A 24,731-nucleotide genomic window follows, 5' to 3' on the forward strand; every position below is an offset into this window, starting at 1 on the left:
AAAAGAAAAAAAAAAAAGGATAAAATTAGGAAAGAAATAGAATTATAGACCCTTTGCTCTCCTTATGACACAAGTCACTAATTTGCTGATTATTAGCATGAAGGACATTCGTGTATGATGACATTCCCAAGGCCAGATCTGAATCATATTCTATTTTTGTTCTTTAATCTGTTTATTGTAAAAATTCTGAGATAATGAGGCAGATGATTTAAAGTAGCATGAAGCATGATTTCTACTTTAATTTCGTGGCACAGATGGGTAAATCACATTGTCATGTATAAGTATTTGAAAATAAATGTGCCAAGCAAATCTTGATAAAGAGAGATATGGTGGTATGTGGTATGATAAAAAATAAATATATGCCTAAGGTTGTATATGGGCACAGGGGGGCTGAATTTTTCAGTAGTGACAATTGTGGTTTTAATAACTGTTGCTTTAGGAGCGATTACTGCCTCTCAAAAAACAAGTTCTGCTCTGTGCTCAGTAATTAGTGTTTAACATGGGACAGACCCTGGGCCAAGTTGTCTTCTCACAGAATGACTACTGTCTTGGAAGACACACAATAAATTATATTTTAGAAGTAATATTTTCCTTCTCCCACCCTCTCCCCCAGCCCCCCCCCCAAGTGGACATTATACAAAAACATTCTACTGGAGTAGCTTATTCACATTTGATTATTGTGTCAGAAGAACTGTTATGGTAATATAGCAGCATCCTCTCTGCTATCTGCACTGATCACACTTCTTGGTTTAGAAATATATATATACATTCAAATAATGTTGTATGTGTGGAAGCAAATATAAACCTGGAACTTAAAAAGAACAAAAACAAAAACAAAACAAAACAAAAAAACATAGCAATGAAAATGTTCAGTTTAACACCATTTTATAATAATCCCAAGTGTGCTGTCCGTCACTATATCTGCATTTGGAATAAGCAGGCGAGAAGACACCTGGATGATTTTGTCTCATGTGACTATTTTGCTCGTCATTGTTATATTTGGACTAGCAATATGGGCTGGTGTAGTGGAGGATGCAACTGGGGATTCTGCTTCTCCACTCTTAAAGAAACCAAGAATAGCAGTCATTAACTATCTCCAAAGTTGTAAATCACAGTTCCGCTTCCAAATGCAGTATTTGGGGGAATTATAGGTAGCTGTATGTTGTTTGTATAAGTCTTACAGCTGAGTTAGAAGAAAGATTAGAAAGGATTGTAATGTGTGCTTTGGTTCAGGCTGGAAGGACTAGGCAGTCTGACTAAAATTTAAAGCAGCTCTCTTACTTGCTTATGTTAAACTCTGATTAGAAAGGTGAGGTGTAGCCTCTTGTGTAGATTCCTTGCTTTGTGTATATCTTTGTTATCTGCTAAGAGGAAGTTGGGTTTTATTAGTAGTCTATATAATTTGCGGGTCAGTAGGTGCCCTTGTATGCTGAAGGACTCTTCTAGATCTGTTCTAAGGAAGCCCAGATTCCTACTGGCGAGTAACTCTGGACTGCTGTTTGCTGAGAACCCAAACAGTGAAGGGAGAGGAGAAACATTTGTGCTACATCTAGACCTTACTCTAGCATGGATTGGGGGCATGCACTCAGCTGCCACCATCTGAGTATAAAACTAGTAGCCCAGGATCCAGAAAAATGTCAAAACCTTACATCTCAGTAGTCACAGTTTCACATAGCTCCACAGTTAACAGAGTTTCAAACACCTTAGTGCTGGAGATGAATTCCTTCATAATTAGACCATTTAGCTACTGAAAATGATACCCACTGTATTCCAATGCTTCTGATCTTGTCATATGGCAGTGTTGCCATTTTATTAATAGAACAGGATGAAAAAGTAAATTCAGTTTCAACTTTCTAATGCAAACAATGGCCTGTTAAAAAGGTTGTTGAAATATTCCTGGGCATATATTTTTAACTCTGAATAGATAATAACTGAAGAATGTCAGGTTTCTTCAGCCTCATTTGAAAATTTAATTCTACTTGGATTTGGACCTTGCCAGAATTCTTTTCCACCATAATAATAATACAGGATATCATAAATGAACACCACTTTTTTCTTACTCTTGAGCATTCCCATTAATCATTTAGTTCTCTAGTTGCATGAATATTTAGCAGCTTAGAGTATTTTTAAGAGACTGACATGTCTGAAAACTGCTATAAACTTTAACTGTAATGATGTGCAAGAGAAAGATTGTTCATGACAAGGAGATGAAGAACATTCATGACAAGTTCTCCTTGAAGAACAACCACCACTGATAGAACAAATTTCTCTGCCCTTTTCTGGTATTTGACTTACATGTTGCTTTCACTTTTTGTCATAGCAGGGTGTCAACCAGTTGGCTGCCTCCCAGCTTCTATTAGTAGTTTTCTGTATTTCAGTAAGTCAGTTCCTCAGCAAAATTTTCTGGATGATTGAATTCTCATCAAAGATGAGGAAAAAAGATATAAAGGTTGTAAGAAACTGAGTCTTAGTAAAGAAGATATTAGTAAAGAAGATATGTCTTTTGTTTACCAGGATAGCCGACTGCAGTAAAAGATGCTTCTCAACTACGCTGCTTACCAAAGGATCAGCTACTGCCTTGAGCTAGGCTTCAAAGGGACGGACAGAGCAGGAGGAACTCCAGTAAAACAAGATTGGTTTAACATTGTCTGTGGGGAATTGCGAAGAGAAAGAAAGCCTTTAACCCTCAGCTTCTGCTAAAATGTGCTATGAGTTATTCACATATGATGACTCTAGCACACAGATAAAAAATAAGATTAGCCAGTAGCAGCAGCATCTAAAATTTCTGACTTGTAATCTCGATGAGAAGAAAATGAACCCTGTTAATTAGTTTGCATTCTACTCCCATTTTCATATGACGGACATATAGCCTGGTATGTAGTTGGAAACTATATTGGGAAGGAGTTTATTATAACAGTTTTGCACAGCAAAGAATAAAATTGAAAGAGATGAATTTACAATTCAAATAACTGAATTTCAGTACTTTTACTGAAATTTATAAACTGTTCAATACCAATTGAAATATTTTTTCCACCCTCCAGCTGAAGATAAGGTTGCAGCCAGGGTCTGACCCTGAAGTCCTAGTTTTGTTCTGATATCATGAGAATACATAAAAATCTCAGCCTGTATTTCAAGGGAGGTTTTTAGTCTTAGTGGAAAAAAAGCTTATCAACATGAAATTGTGTTCCATACAGACAGTATAAAACATACACCTGAATATGCAGAAATCCCCAAACTGTCAGAATAACTGCACAGTCCAGGAACGATATATGGGAAACAAACAAACAAACAAACAAAACTTTACTTATGGCTACTATAAATACCAGGAACATGCATTTAGATGCTTTTCAAAATAATAATAAAAAAAAATCCTGTATTTTAATAGTACGACTTGCATTTTCCTTTTCAGAGTGTAGTTCTTAGCATAATAGTGTGAAAATTTGCTTCTCATCCTTTTAAGTGTTAAGTGGTGAATAGTCGACTGTTAAGCCTGATTTTTAGTCTCCTGAAAAGTCATCACTTTGTTTGCAGGGGACTGTTTTGTGTACTTTCTTTATTTATTTTTGTTTTTATTTATTTTCCCCCAGGGTGGTATTCAGTTCAGTCTGCTGTAGTCTTTGTCAATGATATCACCCCAGACATAGGACTCAGGGCACCAGTACCTAATTAGATTGCATCATTATGGTGCCGTTCTGCTCCTGGGGGATATTTGGATTGCACTGATGCTTAAGAGAACAGAGATCTCTCTGTTTTTGTTATGTGCAAAAGACTGAGGTGAAGACAAAAATATTGAGAAGAAAAAAAAGAATCTATCAGTCTTTCTGTGGCATGAGAGGGATCATTTGGATAAAATTTTGTGAGGAATTAGAGAGAAGATGAACTATAAAATGTGGCAACAAACAAAGGCTTCCTCCAGATTTACACACAGATGCAAGATAAATATGATCAGGAGATATAGGGATGCAATTTTACACAACTTAAGGAGGAAGGAACACAGGGAAGCCAAAAATAAGCTTGGAGATGTAGAATGATTCATTTTCAATTAAGGTTCATCAGAAACTTCCTTATGACTTCAGCTGTGGGCTGGGAGGCAGGGAAAACCACAGGTATCCTCTTGCTGGAATTTTGAACAGTTTCCCTTTGAAGATGCAACTGTACACAAAATTTTTAGCACAGATGGAAATTATGAGGTGGATGGATTAAAACCCTGCTTTTTATGCTGTGTATCCCAGCAGATGACAAAATAAAATAAAATAAAATAAAATAAAATGTCTTAGCGTACCTGAATGGATCCAAAATCATTGTGTTTGGCTTCAGTTTAAATGATATCTGAATATTAAATAATATTAAATAATATTAAATAACATAAAAATATTATTTAATATTTAGCTCTTTTGAAAGTCTGAACTCAAGTGTGTTGGAATTAAAATATATAGATGTATAGAAACAGACATGCACTTAGAATATGTATTTTAACCTGTCATCACACTAAATATTTCTATAATTGTTGTAAAATATTTCACAGTTCATTCAGAAACCAAATGAAATGCACCCAAAACCAACTGAACAACAACAAACAGAGCCAGAGATTAGGACAATAATATGTAAAAATGCTTTACTAATTGTGGATTATTTCCTTTTGCATGTTCTAGCAATGTTAAGAAATCATTTATCTTAAGTAAATCCGCAGTACTGCAGGGCTCTTACTCTGTATTGTCCATGAACACAGTACACTCCAAGACTCAAAAACATTGTGAATACAGAAAAATTATGACTATGGATAGAGATCTTGTATCCTAATTTTATCTATTCTGAAATTAGCAGGCTTGACCATTTTGGTTTTCTAAGCTTCTAGGCTGATGATAAGCATAAGCAAAGTTCACTAGTGAGGAAATCTTGGTAACTCAGCTAAGAAGTATAACGTCTAAGCAGCTAAAGTTCTGGAATGAAACTGGACTTTGTTGTTTCCATTAGGAAATATGAGATCACAGCCTCTGTATCTTTTTATGGGGAGTCAGTGTGTATTCTAGTAAGTATGAAGATTATAATATTATATAGATAAATGTTGCAATGATGTAATAAAGAAGTATCCACCATAAAACATACAATAAAAAGAAGCCAAACTGATCTTTTTTCACAATACAACTGTACTGTCTTGATTGAAGATGGTAGAGAAGGACCTGCAATTTCTGATTTTTAGGAATAATGGGAATCATAAAATAAAGGTCTTTTTATGACCTTAAAATTAGCGTTAATTTCAACAATAAATTCTTTGTGATCAATGAATAAAACCAACAAAACTTACTTTAAAAAAAAAGAAAATTGTTTACAAAATTAATTTTCATAAGACAGACTTTTCAAGAAGACTGAACATATTTTATAATTACTACATTAAGTGAAATTTCTGATAATCAGAGTGACCTTACAGTATACCTTACCTATTAAAAAACAACAACAACAACAAAACTGCATTCTGTCATGAATTTAAAAAATCTTTATAAACTGGAAATTATAGTATATTAGTACACTTGAGGTCTGTGTGGTGCTATTAACATTGAAGATCTGACCATAATACAGGTAAGATATTCGAAATCTTTTCAAACACTGAACTTCAATATAGAGCTGGTACTAATTTCTTAAAATTACTGCTGAATTCAGTTTCTATAAATAAATGTCTAATTCCCATTGCAAGGTAAAAAATATCAGAGTCTCAGAAGTTATGGAATTTATCTGTATGACGCAAATGAATTTTTACACATATACACATTTAAAGATTAGAATCACAGAATCACAGGATGGCCCGGGTTTGAAGGGACCTCAAGGATCATGAATCTCCAAGCCCCCTGCCAGACAGGGCCACCAACCTCCCCATTTACTAGACCAGGGCCCCATCCAACCTGGCCTTGAACACCTCTAGGGAAGGGACATACACATCTCTGGGCAGCCTGTTCCAACACCTTACCACTCTCATTCTGAAGAACTCTCTACTCTCCCCTGGTGAGGCCTCATCTGGAATATTGTGTCCAGTTCTGGGCTCCCCAGTACAAAAAAGACAGGGATCTCCTGGAAAGAGTCCAGCGGAGGGCCACGAAGATGGTGAAGGGCCTGGAGCATCTCCCCGATGAGAAGAGACTTAGGGAACTGGGTCTGTTTAGCCTTGAGAAAAGAAGGCTGAGAGGTGACTTGACCCAGGTTTATGAATACCTGAGTTGTGGGAGCCATAGTGGTGAGGCTGGTTGTTTTTCAGTAGTGCACAGGGACAGGACTAGGGGTAATGGGATGAAAGTACAGCATAAGAAGTTCCACAAGAATGTGCGGAAGAACTTCTTTACAGTGAGGGTGCTTCTTTACAGCACTGGAACAGGCTGCCCAGGGAGGTGGTGGAGTCTCCTTCTCTGGAGATATTCAAGACCCGACTGGACACCTACCTGTGCAACGTCGTGTAGGGAGCCTGCTTTGGCAGGGGGGTTGGACTCGATGATCTCTAGAGGTCCCTTCCAACCCCTACAATTCTGTGATTCTGTGAACTTCCCTCTGACAACCAAGCTAAATCTTCCCTTCTTCAACTTAAAACCACTTTCCCTTGTCCTGCTGTTATCTATACTTTTGAAGAGTTGACTCCCCTTATAGGCTCCCTTCAGGTACTGAAAGGCTGCAATGAGATCACCCCACAGCCTTCTTTTTTGCAGGCTGAACAAGCTCAGCTCCCTCAGCCTGTCTTCATAGGGGAGGTGCTCCAGCCCCCGATCATCCTTGTGTTTCTCCTCTAGACCCTCTCCAACTGCTCTTTTTCTTTCTTGTACTGGGGGCTCTATACTGGACACAGTACTCCAGATGGGGCCTCACAAGAGCAGAGAGGGACAATCACCTCCCTGTCCCAGCTAGTCACAACAGAAAGAAAAGAACACTTTACAAGTAACATTTAATTTTTTTGTGTTGATAGCAATTATTATTTCACCTGTTCAGTCTCTTAAATGTTGAAAATATAATGTATGTGCCAGTTGCTTGTTCTGAATAAAACACATTATACAACCCATGGAATTGGAGAAGGGAGGCTACATTGGTTTGGTTTCCTATAACTTCATTCCCTTTCAGGAGAAATATTTTTAATTTTAAGATTGCCTGAAATCAAGTGTAATGTTTAACTCTGATGTAAAAATCAGTCATATTAAAATTCTGTGGCTGAGGCTGTAAAAATGGGTAAAAAAAACCATCTAGTTTGCAAGTCCAACTTATTTGAATTAGAAACAATTTTTTATTTTATTTTTTTTTTTATCAAGTCAAGCATCTCCTCTTCTCTGACCTGAGGAATGCAGTAGTTTTACTACTTCTCCTTCCTCATATTCAGGTTTTTTTGCAGCTTCAGGTTATTAAGCTTTTTCCCCTTTGCAGCCAATTGTAAGGCAATGAAAGGTGATGCAGTTAGGTGTAAGCCTGGGCTGAGAGGTTTAATTTCAGTTCCATTAGCTTTGCCATCTGTTACATCTCAGTAATACAAGGTACTGACAGATGGGGATTCAGCTTGAGTTCATGCTGTTAAACACAGAACCATTGGCTAATAAATTTACCACCATTCATAATCAAATTAATGATAAGATCCTTTTACTCTCCAGCTAGATGCCTAGGTGCTACCAAGCAGGATCTAGGACATCTACATATCTGCATATCCGGCCATAAATTGTGAAACACCTCTCACTCCTGAGCTGGGGGTGATAAGTCAATAATTTCTGCCTGGTACACCGTCCAGGTAAAAGATGTATCTGGATATAGTTACAATGAATGTAGATTGCTCCAAAAGTAATGCCTCCCATTTATTTCCGTGGAAACTACAACAGATAGGAGAACAATAATGCAATTTTATAGACCACATTCTCAGAGACAAAGCACTATTCTTTAACATAGTTGCCACTGTTAACTATGCATTTTCACCAGCAATGAACAAGAGCCTACATGCAACAAAATTGAACAAAATATTTGTGGGAAACTTCAGCCTCTACTGCCATACCACCAATATCTGCCTCAGCTTTTGCACTATGGGTCAACCTAATAAAATAGAAGGCATTACTTTTGTAGCATCTGACAAATAAATCTTGATGCAACTAGGAATCTTGGACAGTTCAAGTCTTCTTTTTAATTATTATTTTTATTATTATTAATAATATTTTTTTAACTTTTTCATTGACACTATCTGAGAGGTATAAAGTGAATGACAAGAAGAAAAGCTCTTCTAAAACAGTTTGCAAGTTATGGTTAGTCTGACTAGAGGATCTGTTGAACTGTCATCTGTACAGTGAACTGCAGCTACCCACAAGAAGTTGACTTCATTGGAGATCTGAGATTCATCTATTCAAGTTCATTACTGTGTGGACATTGACACTGGAATCACCAAACGCTCCATTGCTGTTGTGTGAATGGAGATATAAATGCTTCCAGGAAATAATTTCATGCTATAACAGGCACCTAGCTGCATGTACATTCATGCTGTTTCTCTTCATTGACATATAAATGGCTTTTTTTCATAATAAATAAATAAATAAATAAATAAATAAATAAAATCTTTTCAGACTGGTGTGTAATTCCATATCCAAACTTCATCACTTGACCTATGCAACTTCAGTAGTGGAATCTGAGAGAGATACTCTTGTCAAGGCTTGCCAGTTTGGCAGCCAGAACAGGAGAAACTGGCAGCTTGATCAGGAGAAACAGTTTCTTTCCTGTTAGGAAAGCAATTAATGATGTATAGTGCTTCAGATGAAGTACTTCATTCAGATGACTTAAACAGAGCTGATGGGGAATCTTGAAACAAAAAGACATCAGATTTCACTACTGTTTGGTTCTGTAAAAAAGACAAATAGCAATAGCAATTCCAGTAACTACATTCTTAGCATGTTGGGAGGAGCCAGGAGGCACTACATCCTAATGGGAAGATGCAGGCTTATTTTTATTTTATTTTTTCAGATTGATTTTGCTCAAACATTTCTTATAGAAGAAAATAATCTTGTTGGTAGAATATAGTAGGAAAGAACACAGACACTCCCATGAGAAATATATACCATTTGCACAGTTTTTTGCAGGGATCTGTGGTTATCACACAAGAGAGGAGGAAACCTGTCTCACTTAGATAGCAGTTTGATAAAAATAAGCTCCCAGGTACTTCACTAGGTTGTTGCTGAAATAGCTGTAAATCATTCCCAACTAACTACTGTGGTTGCAAGTAAACTCAACATAATTTCTATCAGATGTGGAAAATAACAAGAAAACTTTTAAATGATTTCTTAATGATTACTTTTCCCAGAGTCCATATTTATATATATGTATATATAGGAGATTAATATAATACAATATCCTCACATCACACCACACTATCATAAAAAAGATTTCTCAGACAGGTATAGTGCATTATCTATCTAAGAGTGCTGTTGAAGGTGGTCTTTTTGTGTCAGTTATTCTACACATGACAAAAATACTTCAGCTGCCAATTCTATAAGTAAGTTACATATTTTTTTCCACATTAATGGATGTGACTTATTGTTTCTGTCTGTAGACTTAGGTGGATTCTACTCTGTTCCATTTTTAAAAATCTCTTGATCAGCTCTGAACATTTAATCTGAGCTCATTCCCTTCTGTCCCACATAAAGTTCCCATAAGCAGTCTCTGAAAGTCCCCAAATAAGCTGAGATCAGCTTCCAGTTCTGTTCAGGAATACAGACACAGAGGTGTCCATTGCTCATTTCACTGTTAAGCTTCCAGTTCACAGTGATAACTCACCCACGTAATAAAATAATATGAAGCCTTGCCATTAATTTTAGAAATCTACATTAATTTATGTTATTCTATTAATAAAATGCCAGAGAAGAGATGAAGAACTTGAAGAACAAGAAATATTTTATGGATTTTTTTCCTGCAATATGAGCCTAGTGAAAGGAGTAATATCCATAGACGATTCATGAAGGGATAAGAATATAATCATGGACCAGGAACAAAATGTCCCAATATATAATGGAAATGCATTTCAGTTTCAGTGAGCAAACAACTGGAGGCAGTCAAGTGTAACTGCCCAAGAAAATGAGAGGGAGTGATTATCAGACAACACAAGTGTTACATTTTCATACTCATAGAGATACCTCTGAAAAGAAATGTTCTTAAGATGTATATAAAGTCAAGCCATCTACTATACTACCAAAAATAAGAGAATAAAACATTAAATTTAATTATGAGAAGTCAAAATTTTCTTTTTAAATATAACTGTACACAGACATTTCAGGAGAAATTGGAATGAAAACAAATAGAGTACATTTGATTTAATAAAGAAAAAAAAAAAAAAAAAAAAAAAAACAGCAGAGAAATGGGAAAAGAGCATAGTTTTTCTTAGAAGCATAACCCTGGGAACAGTACTGCAAGGGGATACCAAACTGCCATTGTATCCATGGTTGAAGTTGAAAACATGGAAAATCTGCAAGTATGTATAAGCTTGATTTGAAGATGATATTTGTCAAAATCAAAGATTATGCCAAAGTATAAAGTGAGGTGAAGAAGAAAGAATGGCAAATGGTCTGTGTGAAAAGGAGGGAATCTGAAGTGTTCTTTACTTGAGTTGGGGAGACACAACGAGAATTTAAGATTTATGTTCGTAATGTGGAAATAAAGCAGTACACTGCCTGTAAATAATTCAATTAAATCTGCATCTATGAGTGATGTGAATCTGAGATCATATAGAGAAAGAAGAGCTGTGACTGAACCATAGAAAAATGTAAGAGTTCGAAGAAATAAAAATCCTTTGAAAGGATTACATAACAAAAGACTAAAAATCTAGGAAGAAAAGCAATGAAGGGCTCAGATCTGGAAGGCGGCATAGCACAGGGGAGAACATCTCATGGAGAGTATCACTGACTGTGAATATGGTTGAGAGGGAAAATAAGCAAGGTGGGTAGGGTACAATTCTTGAGATCTGACTGGGCAAAGAACATTTCAAAATCCAGAGATGGCTTTCAGCTGAGAGGAGGGTGTGAAAGCTGAGATGAAAGAGCCCAGGAAGGAAATGAAGCAGATTCTGTCTAGTGGCTAACCAGACAGAGATAATGAACAGCACACCAAAGAGAGCTTAATACAGATAAGAATGAGATAGGAGAAGTTGTAGAGATCCAAACAGTTTCAGGAGTGTTGGGGGTTCATTTTGCTTGTTTTTCTTCTTTTGCTTCTGTGCTTCAGGTGGGTATATATTAAAATAATAATAATAATAATAATAATAATAATAATAATAATAATAATAATAATAATAATAATAAATAATTTAAAAACAAAACAAACAAACAAAAAAAAAAACAATGACACTTCAGAGGAAGAAAAGGGCCTGAAGGAAGAGATGAGCACAGGTGTGGAGAGAGGTGTGAATGCCTGAAGGTGAGGAGGACACAGGGAGGAGAGCCAGTACAATGTCCCTGCTCTTCTGCCTGCCTTCCAGAGCCACAACTGGCAGATTCTGGATAGCCCAGGGGCGTGAGGTGCACCATGGGATTTGCATTACAGCTGCTTTAAGTAGCTCTTTCTCTCACATCGCTGCCAAACGTGTTCACAGCTGAGAGCACATAGGAGGTGATACCCACTCCTTGCTGCCAGGCAGCAAGAGGTGCAAATTGTTGAACTGCTGAAATTTACAGAGGGTGGTCTAGACACTGACAGAGATCTCCACACCACACTCTCTTAAAAATGTGCAGAGGCAGTGTATTATGAGAAGAAAAAAAAAAAAAGCCAAAGGGAAGAACCGACAGACCAGGATTTGGAGGAGGAGATTACAGCCAAGTCAAGAGTAGATAATAGGTGTCTGCTTATTGTGATGTATTTCCAGTGCGTTGCTCAGAGCTCCTGGGGTTTCAGCTCTGTCATTTGCTGAGCACTTTGCCATCTGCACGGCAAATGGTGTGAAAAGGTGTTTAATTCAAAGTGGCAATCATACAGAACAGTGAGTAAACGATGGACCCCGCAAAAGGGAATAGCTGGGTAAAATAATATATTTTTATACTTTCCAGAAGTTTTTAGACAGTTGATTAATGTTAAATCCTCCTTGAAATTTTACTCGGTATTGAGCTCTATAAAACATTCACAATCCCTTTGAAAAAAAAGCTTCATTATCTGTTAATACAGGGGCTGAGAGTTTTCTTTTGATTTTATCCCTTTTTCAACCTCCAAAGTAAGAAAGTAAATGAAACTGCAACTCTTGTCATCGATATATAACCCTGTAAAAAGCTGGTTTCTTTCTGGTATTTATTTTGCCATTTAATGTTAGAAGTTAAAGAGAAAAAGCATTAAATTCTGCTCATAGGATATAATAAATGAATACATTTAATCATTGGGTTACAATAGGCATCACTGAATATATCTCACTATATTTGTCACAAATTCTTAAATGGTTTCATTCAAGTTTTAACCTGACATTTATATATATATATATACTTGTATACCATTCTGCTGTTTGGGAATTAAAATCTGAAAATATTATCCAGTCTCTTGTGTAAAATTAAGCTATATAACTTTACATATTTATAGCTTAGTAGTTAACATGCTTTATGTACTCTAATGAAAATTTTAATGCTGCATTAATATGTCTATTTCTCTTTCATATATTTCAGGTTCTTTTTCATTATGCTTCCTCGGCATTATATCTTCACCTTTTCAGCATCACTCCACTGTTTTACACAACTTACTCTGAAGGCTAACTACACTTATTGTTAACAAATGCATTGTTTTCACACACACACACACACACACACACACACACACACAAAACTTCACTGTATTAATCAGAACTCCAATGTAGCTTTATGCAGGCACCGTACAGAAATGTAACAGCAGCAACAAAATAATTCTGGAAGAAATTCTGACATATAAAAACATTAACTTACTGAGAACTGATTAAAAAAACTCACAACTTTTGTGGCTGCTCCCCCCAAATTACCTGCATGTCACCACCTCCTCCTTCTAAAAGAAGAAATATTTTGTGATGGATTTGTACAACTTGCATCTATAGCACATTTATTTCCACAGATAGTGGCCTCTAGTAGAGGCAATGGTAAGCTTACAAACAACATATTTTGGTTTCATTTTTGTGAGGAAACAAAAAGCAACAACAAAACCCCTGTACCTTTTATATTAAAGAAATTTTCATCACCCTGAAGAAACTCTGTTCCCTGACAATAAATAGTTTAAAATTTGAGACTAAGTCACATGATAATTTCTATGCTTTAAAAATGTTCCAGGCACATTTCAGCACTGTCTGAAACAACTTATGTTTTGCCCAATGTATTTATTTGATCTTTCAGGAACATTTGAATGTATGAGACCATTTGCTGCTTCTTGCTGAGATTGCCTTCTAAATCATACACTTTGTTTTGAGAGGTTTTATAGGCCATTTGTGGGGGGAAAGTGAAGAGTCAATAAATAGTGCTGCTACATATCTGATGTGCAGAAGGGCAAACTGCCTGAAAGTACATGAACATACTACTTGTAGATTTTGAAAATAAACCAGAGTATTAAAAATAGCAGTATTGCTGAACAACAAAATAGCAATTAATTTAGCCAATTGTTTGCTTTTTTATTTCTGCTAGCAGTCAGCCCAAATAAAAAGATTTACTGAATTGTGGAAAAATTCCAGGCCAAAACCTCAGTCCAGCCACCTAGGTACAAATCTGAATAAGAAGTGTGACTCCAGCTGCCCTGAGCTTTGCTGCTTTGAGTTGTTCACTGGTGAATCTGACTCTAGGCTGAATTACTTCAACAAGGTACAAATTTCATCACTAACTGGGCTGTAAGTTATGCTTTGGTTTTCATTTCAAGAATGGTAACTAATGCCTTTTTTTTTTTTTTTTTTTTACCATGCTTTACTGTATCTAAAGTTTGTCCAAGGTTGTGGAGGAAGTTAAAAGTTTCAGATCTTCTGCAAATCATATAAGTCCTTAGGGAATTAGGTGCTAAGGAATTCCTCAGTATTCTTGGAAGCATTTTGCCCAGATAAACATTTTTTTTTTAAAAAAGCTATGATCTGAAACTGTTATGCTTTTTCATTGATTGGAGGTATTCACGTTCACCAAGCAAAAATAACAAGGATGTTTTTGTGCTTCTATTTCCATTCAAGGCATCTTATATATACTCCTCATATAATGCATACAAAGTTCCTTTTATTTTTTATTTCTTTTTTTTTTTTTTTAAATAGTTTCTACTTTGTAAATAAAGGTTTTGTGAGATATACAGTTTCTGATTTATTCTTTACTTCTAGAAATTTCAGGCAGAGTGATTCTGTCTTGAAAAGCATATCTGATATTTTTTGGAAACACATAGCTTGTCTTATGAAGACATGGGCCTTTGTTGAACGAAATGAAATAACCATCTGGGAATGTACTCCAGGATGAAAGTTCTCTCAATAACTCTAAGGATGTGACTTCAGTGTAAGCATAAAACTATCCTCATCAGTAGGAAAAATGTTCTTAATCAAGAAGAAAAAAATGGTATCTTGACTTTCCGTAAATCTGCTGACTTTGCTGTTTTCTAATTTCAGAAATGTTTTTCCTTGGATTATATCGCATTTTGCCTTATAGTAGTAATGTTAGAAAAAAAATATGAGTAGTCATCCATATTGTGGCATATTAGCATATATTAACTTCAGCTGTACAACCAACATTAGAATACAAGGCAAAAGAGGTAAATGCCTTAGAAAGAAGAGTCCTAAACACAGTATGTAGCAAGAAGTTAATACACTACTCTTGAAGAGGACATAGATGGGTAGCTATGTGCAAGCATATGTGAAAATATTTTTCTGTGTTCAAACATTTATTCCCAGTCATATTGTTCCACATTATTCTTCCAATGCACATCCATGAATTTTGAGGTTTGCTACTGTAGAGTTAGATGTTTAGACAGAATTTTTTTGTTCCATGCTTAGATCAGTTTGTAGTCTAAAAGATTTCTTTATCTCTTTAATATGGCTTTTGATTTGGTTATTTTTGGGTTTTATTGTCAGTGGCTGTTTGCTTGATTTTCAGTTATATTAAATGCCAGCTGGGTAGAAGTGTGTGTTGGACTTTATTTTTTTGCTATTGTTCTTTACATTATCTAACTAGTAATTGATCAGCTTTCAAAAGGAGGATAACACTTGCTTTGTACCCTCAGGATCTCAGAAATCATAATGGATTTTAACCAGTCTTTGGAAAACAGGCAGCCTGCACAGAGGAATTCAGAGTTTAAGCAGGAGTAGATGTATACTCTGAGATGTTTTACAGAAATTTGATCTCAGTGATGGTGAGCAAATACCTCTGCCTAAAGAACAATATGATCTATATATTTCTTTTAAGCAGTCCACAATGATTTGCCTCAACTTTATTTTTGGTTGCTTTTGTGGAGTTCGATTTGTTATCTAGGACGTGTCATTGCCACTGATAACTGATGGGATGAAAAACTTTGTTTGTAGGAGGAATGTCAAAGAGTTTTCTGGATAGTTATACAAACAATTACATGAACAGCAGACACAGGCAACATTCTTGGGAGTTTTACTTCAGACAAACAATGTTAAAAACTAACCAGATAAGCTTTTAGAAATATCTATGAAAATAGATTTAAAAGTCTCAAATTAACATTATTTTCTACTATGCAAACAATTAGATTTTAATAATCAAAAAATTATTTTAACAGAAAATTCCTAAAAAAAAAATATGAACATATAAATTCTACTTTCTCCGCACATCACAAGTGAAAACTCAGGGATAAAAGACATCTCCAGTTAACAACACTGCTCTATTTCATCATCAGTATCTAATATCTGTATCTTATACTTAAACATTTTCCCTCCAACAGCATAAAATCACATTTTAGATAATCAAGAACAGAGCCAGCTAATTTGATATGTCTGCAGTTTTTTTCATTAAGATATTCAATTGTCATTTCCATGCTTCGTGATTTTTGGTTACTGGTATTCCACATCATAACATCATGTAGTGCACTGGGGGTTAAAGTGTTAATGCTCCATTTCTGCATACCTGTCTGGAAGATAAGTTGTGTCTCCTCAGATCATTGCCATCATTTCTAACTATTTTGTGGTCCCCTGTTTCCCTTTTCTGGAGGCGTGGATTCTGTGAAATCCCTCCACCCCACTATCATAGTATCACAGTATCATAGTCTCGTGCGGGTTGGAAGGGACCTTAAAGATCATCGAGTCCAACCCCCGGGATTCGAGCCTCTGTGTAGCAGAGTGGCACTTCTACCACTTGCACCACAGGGGGATTCAAACCCGGGCCCCAGTGTTGCAAGGTGGCATTCCTACCACTGCGCCACCCTAGTTATGGAACTGGGCCAAACCAGCCCATAAATCGTTGACATCAATAAAACAAAACTCCATTTTTTCCTGCTACATATTGTATATTTTTTACACATTGTGGCTTTGAAGGTGTGCCTTATATGCAAGTTACACTGAAAGTAATGCCCCCTATTTATTTCTATGGAAACTACAATGGTTACAAAGAACACAATATCCCTATTTGATAGAGTATAGACTCCATTACAAAACACTACTTTCCAAAATAGTCACCACCATTAGCTGATTCAAATGGATGAGATGATTGATATGCTTTTCATTTTGTGCTAACTGTTCATGGTCATCTGGAACATAGCTTGTCTTCCACATCACTGTTGCCACTGCTGAAATGTACCACCTACCACCTCAGTGTGTTCACATCCACTGTTCGGTCTCTGAAAATGTTCAGCAAGTATCAAAGAATGTCAATGAATGCTGTATTTTCCTCATGGAGAAATTCAGTTACACACTCTTGCTTCATATGCACTTCCATGTCAGACAGCACTTTATCAGACTGCCCCTCTGCTGCCATCTGTCTCACAGCAACAAAATGTAACAGAATACTGAGGGGAAGGTTCACCTTCTACTGCCATACCACCAGTATTCACCTCCAACTTTGTGGGCCATCGTAATAAAATAGGATGCATTTCTTTTGGAGTAGTCCTCATATTACTGAGACAAAATTTTACAAAGTGATAAATGTAAACTCAGCTGTTCGTCTTAGCAAGTTTCTGTACTGCATTTCCTTAGAATTATCTCTTACAGATAATACTATTATCTGTAAGGGAGCTTACAAACAAGACAGGAACTGACTTTTTACATTGTCCCATAGCATTTTTCATATTTTTTTTTTTTTTTTACTCAGAGCATGGTGAGGCACTGGCACAGGCTGCACAGAGAGGCTATGAATGGCCCATCTCTGGTGTCATTCAAAGCCAGGTTGGACTGGGCCCTGGGCAGCCTGGTCTAGTGGTTGGCGACCCTACCCAAAGCAGGAGGGCTGAGTGCTAGATGATCTTTAAGGTCCCCTTGAACTCAAGCAATTGTATGATTCTGTGACTATTCTGGAATTCTACTTTCTTTTTTTTCTTTTTTTTTTTTCTTTTTCCTTTTTAATTTTATTATTATTATTATTAATATTATTAATTATTATTATTATTATTATTATTATTATTTAATGGAAGGTATTATAGCATTCAGGCTCCATTCCCTTTCTGTAACCTGACTATTTGTGGTACCATGCCCTCACATAAGCATGGAAAGCTCAAAATGTAAAAGCAAGTTTCAATATTGTTACTTTCTTTTTTGTCCCTATCATGCTATACGCTTCACTTCCCTTTTTTGACATTTTTATATTTATGGTTGACATGTTCAATATCACACTTAATCCTACAGATCTCTTATGTTCTGCAAGATATTGCCACTTTACATACATCTCTTTTGACCCTACTTCTAAAAATATGATAGTTCTTTGAGATGAGCCTCATGGGATGTGACTGTAGGCTCCACCACTCTCTTAACCAAAACCTGTCTGTATTTTCTTTATGACTACTGAGCTGAAAAGAGCTTTAAGGAGTTAGATATCTGCATTTTGCAATGTTATTGTTTATAACTATTAAAGCAGGCAATGAACTTGTAGTTCAGAAAGTCCTATAAGTAGAATTAACCCTTTTGCTCAAAGAAGGATAAGTTCGTAAGTGCAACTACAGGGAATAAATAAAGTTTTCCAGTAAAGAGATGAAAGTACAGTTGTGCAAAAGGAAATGAGAGTCCCTTTGCTCTATTCTTGCCCCAAGAAAACACAGTGTGCAGGTGTATATTTAGAACGAAGCACGGATGTCATATGGTGGGTCCCTCAGGCTGCCTGACAACCTGCAAACTGTTAAAGAAGTGGTAACAGCTGCTCCTAGTAAAGCTGCAATGAAGATAGAAGTGGATTAAACCCAATTTTGCTGCCCGGATCTCAAAGGAGCAAGTTGGGGAAAAAGGCATCGTGTGCCTGAGGAAATGGCTTAACACCATCAACTGAGATAGCTCCAATAATGTATCAGAGATAAAATACACAATAGCTGAGAGACACAAAAGTTGGAGCTGCACAAACTTCTCTCTCTTAATGCAGTAGGCCATTCTAAGAAGTGTTATATTAGTGAGCTAGTTTGCATTAACGGTGGGTAAATCAACAAAAAGGCCAATATACTATAACTAACTTGTGTTCAAGAAACGTTTGGATGTTGTGTTGAGGGATATGATTTAGCTGGGAAGTATTGGTAATGGTTGGACTGGATGATCCTCTAGGTCATTTCCAACATTGATAATTCTGTGTGATTCTGTGAACTACATAGTAATAAACACAGAATATGATTTAACACAATGCTAATATTAGTCCACAACTCAAGCTAAATATCTACACTTCATTTTACTTTAATATTTATATATGCATATACATATTTATGTATAGTGTAAACATAAAGTAAAATCTGGATACTTAGTGGATATTTAGTTTGAGTAGAAAAGAAAGAGAAGTTTTATAAAGGCATGAAGATTTTTCCAGGTTGAGTGAAATTCTGGTACTCTGCATATCAGTGGCAAATAAACAAAAACCACCAAAAAAAAAAAAAACAAAAAAAAAAACCACCAGATTATTTTGGTGCTCTTTGCTGACGTAAGCTAGCTACAGATCAAAATAGCCCCATTCAGCAATCATGCAATTGTACATGTTTTGGTTTTGAGCTAAAGATGAAAGCTCTAAGAAGTTGCAGAAAAAGTAAAGATTTTTTAAAATAATTGTAATCCTTATTGATTTAGGAAATAAATTTTGGGGAGGGTAATATTTCCACATACGCTTTTTAAACAGCATATAATTAAAACCACGTTAATATGGCTTAGCTTACTGGAAAAAAAATAACATCAAGTTTTGCTGGAACTACAAATTAGGAAATTCATAGCATCCAGCTATTTTAAAGTCTAACTGTGCCTATAGATCATTTGTTTTCTTTTCTGCTTTGGCTTTAAATGGCTTTAAATCAGGAGATTTAAAGATTTGCTAGACAGGGTTGTCTGCCAGAAAGATGGCAGATAGATGGAAATGGAGCAAGACAGTAAGGGCAGATGATTAAGCCTGACCCACAAATTTTAGTGGCCAGTTTTGTCAGTCTGTAATTCTGAAAAAGCAATTCAAGAGCCAAAATTCTTCTGATGTGTTGAAAACTCTTTCATGGGTACAGCTTTCCTAGCAAATAGGATCTGTCAGCTAACAGTACCTTCTGCAGCAGGTAGCAAAACAACTAAAGGATTAAAACCTTCTGCTGTCCGTGATCTGAGGCACTGATGGCATAGTTAAACCAGTGTAACTCTAGAGGAAAAGACGACATCTTCTCACTTCCATTTGCATTTGTAGCTCTAGGTTAAAATGAGATTGAAAAGGCCACTAACACTCCTATACAAATTGTACTGTTCCATGTAATTTCTGTCACTAAAATGATGAGATATATCTTGAAGACTTCATTTGATGGAGTTAATACATTAAACCTCATGTAAATCTTTCTATTCTCCAGTTTCATATTCTGAGGTGATAAGACACAGACCAGTGAAAACTCAAATAATATGTACTTGATATAACATTTGCATTTGGAGCAAGACCTAGAATTATCAGCTACTTACATTAGCAATCTTCTGACCTGGACTAGCAGATTAAATGGCCATTACTGGCAGTGTGGTAGTTGGAGTTGCTCTGGGCTATATCTTTAAAAAAAAACAAACTAGTGCTTTTGTTGTTGTTGCTGTTTCTTTTATTCAGCAGTGTTTCTCATGATGGAGAAAGGAAAAGGGTTTAACTGTACTATGGCATCAGTTGGTGTTAGTTAGAGAGTCATTAGGTAACTAGCCCTGATAGTTGCCTGGGAGTTAACCATAGATTAATAGACTGGTGTACGTTGGAACGAACCTTGCCGCCCACCCACTTCCAACCCCTGCCATGGGCAGGGCTACCCCCAGCAGCTCAGGCTGCCCAGGGCCCCATCCGATCTGGCCTTGAGCACCTGCAGGGATAGGGCACCCACAGTTTCTCTGGGCAACCTATGCTGTGTCTCACTGCCATCCATGTAAAGAATTTTCTTCTAACATCTCACCTAAATTTCCCATCTTTTGGTTTAAGCCATCCCTCCTGGTCCTATCACTAACAGACCATGTAAAAAGTCAGTCCCCCTCTTGCTAGTAAGCTCTGTTAAAAATAAGAAAATATCTACAAAAGTATTTTTAAAAAGAGAAATAAAAAATTCTAATTTTTAGATTCTGATATTCTAGTATCCAGATTCTGTTTCAGATGAGTGCAAAAATGATTGATAATGAAAGGCAACGTGACTTCAAATTTTGTCAGGTCTTGATAGCTTTGTGCCATCTGAGATACAGCCTTAAATTACTTCTTCTCTAAATTAGCCAAATAATTTAAATAGTGTTGGACTTTTTTATTTTCCTTCTGCTTTGGTGTATATTCTCACGGTCAGAAAGCTTTTCCAGTTCTTCGGGAGAGCAAACCATTTTACAGAGATTTATTTCATCTAGCAAGAAGTGAAAATATTCACAATTCTGATGAGAATGAAATTGGTTTAGAAAGCATGTGGCTTATACAGGGTTATTTTTCTATAAATACTGTAGTTCTCAGTTAGAATTCGTTTTTTGTTGTTTTGTTGTTGTTTACATCCCAGGTTACTTTTGCAGTCACTGCAGTATAAAGTCAGGTACACTGATCCTTTAGCGGTCAAAGAAACTTATTACAAAACCAAGTAGTTCTGACCTTGTCATAAATAACATGCATAATGCTGGTATGTCCCTGAAGTATCTCTGCAGATAGTTTGGAGTACTATGAGGTATCTTCTAAGGCAAGAAAAATATATATGTTATAAACAAAACAAAATAAAACCTCTGAATAGACCTTTTCAGTTCTGGACTTTTAAAATTTTTACTGATATAGATGACTCTAGTATATCTCCAACTTTGTGCTGAAACATGCTAGCCCTCTTTGTACTCAGGATCAGAAATGAATTATGTCTCCTTTCAGTTTTCCCCGGAGTCCCAAAGGGAACATTCATATTGGATTCATCTTGTCGTTTCAGTCTTCTTGCTCTTTATTGAAAAAAAAGAATAAAAAGCCCCTTGCATGCACACTCTTGCAAGAGAATATCTTTCTGAAAAGGGAAAGTTGTATATTTAGACCACTTGTGATTTTGCAAGATCAAGGCTAAGTTGATTTTTTGAGTAGTTCTGATTACACTATATTGTACTAAACTGTTTGGTCTAACTGAGTAATCAAGTACAATATAAATGGTCTATTGCTAGCAGTTTGCAAGTACCAAACAATAGCAAGAAGAGTAACTAATAAAATATGGAAGCGCAAATTCAGGAACAGGACTTGTAAAACACAAAAGTGTTATTTCAGCCCAAATCTTATCAAATACACATTAAAATTCAGTACTTTACAGAGGAAATAGCATAGTATCTTCTACAACAGTAACCTCCATCATAGTAAGGAACAGTAGAGAACATTTTACAAAATCTGGCATTTTATGCAATGTGTGTGTGTTCACTGAGATTTGAAAATTTTCTCAAGATGGATTTGATAGGAAGTATTACACAAAGCATGTTGATGCACTGTATGCTGGTAACTTTTACATTAAGTAAGGAGATCCTTCTTTTCTCTATAGTAGAGCAAAAAGTTTGGTACATAAAGTTCAGCACCAAAGCACATACTCTCACAAATTTCATGAGCTCTAAGAACAGCACAATCTGATCTTCTGATGTAGTTCAGCCTCAAGAGCTGTGTCTCCTAATTTCTGTACCAAAATATCTGTGGAATTAGAAAATGAGATTTTTGAATTGTGGGTGTTATTTGCTATCTGTATCTATCAAATAAGCTTCAGTCAACAAATGTGATCCTGAAACCACGCAGAACAACTGCCCTGAGCAAGATGACAGTCTTAAAAGCAAAGTCTTCCTATTGCAAGTGGAACTTTTCTCTGCCATACAATGAGTTCTAGCTACATAGAAAGAAACTTAAGCCACTTTTAAACTGAAGTGCATGCTACCATTGGTTTGATGACCTAGGGTTATATTCCTGAAGAAGACTACAGAGGTATTTAAGAAGATAATATTTCTTTTGCAACAACTGATGCTGTTCTGCAGCCCTCAAGATCATTTTTGATCTAAGATTTGTAAAGGCAGAGGGATATTGTTATTGAGAACAAAGCTTAATGCTCGCTTGGCCCATCTTCTTTAAAGATATAAAATTCAAATGCTTCAGATAAAACAATGCATTTTTATTTCGAATGAAAATAAAGAAAATGCTCTATTATGACGAACTTGACTATTGAACCTGCTCCTCCAAGACAGTTAACTATGTATGCCATTGTCAAAAAACTACAGTGTTGGTTTTGCTATGAAATCCCAATTGGGCTGTAATTCAGGAGATAAGAAACTGAAAGCTTAATTTCAAAGTACATTTAACCACATTCCTATTAATCAAAGAGTTAAAAATGTCTTTATGATCTATCTCATGAAGTTTTGAATAATAAGATTTAAAAAAAAATAAAATAGAAGAAATTTTTTAGGACTTCTACAATTCCAGTGTCAGTTCTAGTTACTGTTTCTTAATGCAACATCACCTATACAAAGAGAATGTTGGAGAAATTAATGTCTCATCATAACTGGATATCTCAGAATTTTCAACATTTTTCAAATGATGCTCTCCAAAGTTATCTTCTGGGACAGAGATATGAATGTCCATATCAACAGGATGTCTGTAGCTTCTTTCCTGTGCCATAGCTATACATGAGATCCTGCCTTCTCTAGTTGGGCCTTCCCAGGGACTGAGGGAAAGCCCTGCTCCAGCGCAATCTCTTGCTCAGGGCTGCCAGGAGATTTCTGCTGCAACTGTGCCTCAAGCACCTCCTGCCCTCCTTTTCCTCTGACCTGCTCTGTGGAACTTTCATAGAGATACTTATCTCAAAATTTGTTTATACTCCAAGCTTCAGTAGCTACCATTTTATTAAAATAAGCTGGAACTGGAAGAAAACTTTTGTTTTTACCATTGGCTTGTTGAGAACTAAAATTTCACTTTCAATCCTTTTTGTTCTAAAATAACTGCAAGTCAAGGAGAAGAGTCAAGTATCCATATGTGGAGAGCCGACTGCTGAGGAACAGAAACACTCATGAGCCTTTTGTGTTGTTTTGGTTTGTTTGCTTGTTTGTTTCTCTAGCAGTCAGGCACCAAATTGAATAAATAGGATCCGAAATCTGTTTTTGCTTCATACACTGGCTTTCTGTTTGGAGAAGGTTCTGTATTTCTGTTTTTCTGGCTCTCCATTGCAATATCAAAGGAGTGAAGTGCGTCCTCAAAAGCTCATTGATGATACAGGATAAGAGGCAATGTGCACAAAGTGGCACAAATGTGGTACCATCTGAACATCAGAAAACGCTTTTCCAATGTAAGAGTGACTAAGCACTAGCACAAGTTGCCCAGAGAAGTTGTGGAATCTCTGGAATCTCCCTTATTGGAGATATTCAAAATTTGCCCAGATGTGATCCTGGGCAACTTTCTCTAAGTGTCCCTTACTGAAAAAGGGTTTTGGACAAGATGACTTCCAGAGATCTCTTCCAATCTCAAATATTCTATAATTCTATGATACTATGATGTACATTTGGATTGTGAGGTTTCTTTTAACTGTATTTGAAAAATGCCTCACAGACAGGACTTATAGCTGCTACTGTAATATTATATACAAAGAATAAACAGAATGAATATATAAGAAAATATCTAGATTAATATAAGATTTTGGATACTAACTCAGGTTGAAGATTCATTAAGTAAACTTAAAGGAATGTCAGGGCAGCATTTGCAGTAGCATTTTTGCTTATCTTGACTCTGATGTGTCAGTTCCCATGCAGAGTCAGCAGGAAACAAACTCTAGGAAGAAATAAAATAGGTTCCTTCAAGCTCTGTAAGTTGAATTGGTTCACTGGGAGGCCAAACAAAGGCAAGAGGGAGTAGGGAACTGTTGTAGCCCAATTCAAATCTGCTTCTACTGGACTATAATTATTTCTCATTTACTAAGGAAAGTAAATAGTTTAAAATATTTAATAGAAAATGCATGTCAAACATGCAAACAGCTGATATATTTTATTTATCAATATTTGTAAGTAATATTTTCCAGAACAAAGCTATTGTTAGCTGGAGGTTTCAGATTAATGAAGAAAAAGCTGATTGTTTATTGTTTTTTAATATCAACAGTTCAGAATAATAATAATAATAATAATAATAATAATAATAATAATAATAATAATAATAATAATAATAATAATAATTTTTGCACTATTTTCCCTCATCACTCTTTTCTGATAAAAA

Source organism: Coturnix japonica, chromosome 2 (assembly GCF_001577835.2).
Source record: "Coturnix japonica isolate 7356 chromosome 2, Coturnix japonica 2.1, whole genome shotgun sequence".
NCBI lineage: Eukaryota > Metazoa > Chordata > Aves > Galliformes > Phasianidae > Coturnix > Coturnix japonica.